We start from the raw sequence: 3,532 nt of genomic DNA on the forward strand, positions 1-3,532 counted from the left end.
GGAGCCGAGGGTCAATTTCTGAGAGACTCTGGTCGAATAGAGCTGAGATCTTCAAGGGTATCGCAGGAGTAGCACCGAATATGGCCGAATATTGGTTGGAGGCCACCGAAAGAATAATAGACGACTTGGATTGTACTTCCGAGTAAAAACTGAAAGGAGCAGTGTCGTTGATACGAGAGGAAGCTTACCAGTGGTGGCTTATCGTGAAAAAGGCCACTCAGCCTATCTGGATAACCTGGGAGTTTTTCAAATCAGTGTTTCAAGGAAAGTACGTGGGCGCAAGCTACGTGGATGCCCGGAGGAAGGAATTCTTAAACTTGACTGAGGGAGACCATCTGTGGCGGAGTATGAGGCAGAGTTCTTACGACTCAGTCGATATGCTAAAGGAATAGTGGCAGCAGATTATGAACGTTGTGTTTGGTTTGAAGATGGCCTCAGAGACAGTCTTCGGGTACTGATTGCTCCTCAGAGGGAGTGGGATTTCGCAGCATTAGTGGAGAAAACAAAAATTGCTCAAGAAGTAAAGCGCACTAAGCGCCTTAATCGGGAAAGAGATAGGGGCAGAAGTAAAAGGGATTCTGAGTCCTCCAATTACGATCAGAGGCCTAAGAGAAGGGCCAGAGTGAATGAGCCGGTCAGATCAGGGCCCCCTGTTGCTACTAATGGGTTACCACCTTATGCTATTTGTGGAAAAAGTCATACAAGAGAGTGCTGGAGGGGAACAAGAGCCTGCCTGTATTGTAGTTCCATGGAGCATTGTCTCAGAGAGTGTCCCAGAAGACCGAATCAAAGGCAAGTCTTTGGTAGAGGTAATGTACAGCCACCGAGGGGTGGTCAACAGCCGCCTAGAGGCCGTGGCCAGGCTAGGGGTGGAAATGGTTTGGGTCGTGGAGCCCCGAAAAGAGGTGCTGATCGTACTGAATGAGGCAACTAGCTTTGGTCTATGCAGCACGCCGTAGAGAAGATGAAGACGCTCCAAATACGAATACTAGTACGTACTTAATCCATAGTGTGCTATTTATTTATTTTGAAATTAGAAATAGAGTGTGCAACAGAAGCGTAGTGGTGTAACCTAAGTGGTGCGACTATTGGGTAGTTGGAAATTTTGAGGACGAAATTTTTTAAGGGGGTAGAATTGTGACACCCCAAATTTTGGGCTTAAAAGAAATAGGATTCGTGTATCGGAGGAATTAGAATTTAGTTGTGCAAGTGAGTGACATAATTAAATGTCTACTTTGGTGGTTAATGGCCTTGGGAAGTTTTGGAGAAATCCTGGGTTCAAACTTGGGCTTTAGCAAAAATTTTCATTTTAAGTGAACAAAACCTTGGATGCTTGGTAGTAGGCCTTTTAAATTATTGTGGTAAGTAAATGCCACAATGAAGCATGTGGTCTAGTGGTTGTGGTGTCATTAAGGTTTTAAGGGAGACTGGGTTCAAGTCTTGGCTCTTGCAATTTATTTTGGTTTTTCTTTTTAAGGAACCTGCATTTTGGTCTAAAGACCTTATAATTAATTGAGCTTAAATGGTGACACAAAGAGCCTTGTGGTGTAGTGGCAAGGTGGCATCACAAGGGTGGTAAGGAGGTCTAAAGTTTGAGCATTGGCATGGGATATTGACGAGTATTTATTTTGCAGTTGGTTTCTGCTAGTGGTTGTGTTGTAGTGAAATTCTAATGGAGGAGTTGTAGAGAGTGGTAAGGAGTGATTCAAGGAGTAAATCAAGGAGGGATAAGGGGAGGGATTTTAGGAGGAAGTTAAGGAGTTCAAATTTGGGAAAGTTGTAGTCAATTGTGGAAAGCTTGAATAGGCAAAATTCGGCTAGGGGGTCATTTGGTGCATTTTTAGCTTTTGGAAACTTTTCTTTGGAGTTTTCTTTTGTGCTATTTTTAAGTTAGTATTTTTTGTAAATGCCTAATCTTTTTGGTGTTATTTTCTTTTGCGTTTTTGTACTCTATCATAGTGACCAATTACATTTGGGTAATTCTTTTCTTTCTTTTCTCATTTAGCCGAATATTGCTTCTCATCATTTTTCTTTCTTCTCCCCATATTCTCTTCATTTGACCGAAACTATTCTTCTACTTCCCTCACTTTCTTTTGGCCGAAACTTTGTTCCTCATCTTTCATTTTCATTTGCCCGGATACTTGTTTTTTTTCCTCATATTCTAGTAGTCATTACTATACTGTTCTTCCTCTCTCTCTTCTTCTCTTCTTGATTCTTTCTTTTCTCTTCAGTGTTGTTTTTGTAGGGTAGCTGAATATAGAATTGATCCTCCCTTGGGGTTGTGGTTCTAGTTCGCAGAAGTTCGATAACATCCAGTAAGTTACTCACCACCCTCCCTATTCTGTTTAAATGGTTTTCATGACACCTTCCTTTCTATTGACTAAACCGAATAGTTATTATCTTTTTATCGCCAACTCTTTCTCTTAAATGGGTGGTGTAGATTCTAGCCTCACGAGAAGTGTAAGGACTTTCGAGGGATACAATTGTGGTGGAGATCTACTTATCTTCTGATCAATTATCTATGGTAAACGAACTTGTAGTTCTAGTGTTGGCCGATTATGAACTCTCTCTTGGGCATGTATCTTTTCTTTAGATTAGCGTAGGATTAACTGTATGTCTTGACTGATTATAGGTTCGGAGCTCTTGGATTTGAGTGTGGTTTCGCAAAGAGGTGTGTACCCACACTAATAGATCGTAGAACGGCAAAAAGCCGAAGTGTCGAAATGCCAAAAAGCTGAAAGTACAGCGACAGTTGCCACACGAATGTGCGAACGCACGTGTGGAAAATCTGATACAATAGAAGAGGCCGCCTTGAGCGATCTCATGGGCTTAGGTTGATTTTTGGGCCGAAATGGACCGTGAGGGCCCAATGGGCTCGTGGGCCTCACTTGGGTTTTTGTTGTGCAAATATAGAGATATTGGACCAGGCTGTGTTGTTCACATGGCTAAGGTTAATTTTGGGCTTAGCAGGCTATATGAGCATGTGGGCCTCACTTGGGCTTCGTAATAGGCTTTAGGCCCGATTGTATGTTTTGATTGGTAAAGGTTGCACGAGTCGCACAAGACGACTATGGACCTACTGATAAGTCGATAAGTGTACCCAGACCCCAATTTCTAAAATGATTATTATGCCCTTGAAGGACTGAATGACTAAAATGCCCCTACACGTTATATGATTTTTATTTATGCCATTCATGATATGTTTGCATTCATGTGATATTATGCTACATAGGGGATGGGATCATTGATTTGGAGGAAGTGTGTAATTTGTTAGGGTCGCATGGTCGCTTGACGACTGTGGATCCACTGATGGCTTTAAGCCGATTATGTGATTGGCAGCTCTGCTGCGATATTGGTTAGTGCCGCAACCGGTGCTACATCAGAAGTGTAGGGATGGGGGGTCGAATAAATCCCCATAGGAGTGTAGGGTTGGACGGGATACAGAGTGCAGTGTTGGATTGGTATCTTTGCATTGCATAAACTGATTCTGATTGTGACATGGGCTCAGGCCCAACTGAGGCTACCATGGGCT

This window comes from Gossypium arboreum, chromosome 4 (assembly GCF_025698485.1).
Source record: "Gossypium arboreum isolate Shixiya-1 chromosome 4, ASM2569848v2, whole genome shotgun sequence".
Classification (NCBI taxonomy): domain Eukaryota; kingdom Viridiplantae; phylum Streptophyta; class Magnoliopsida; order Malvales; family Malvaceae; genus Gossypium; species Gossypium arboreum.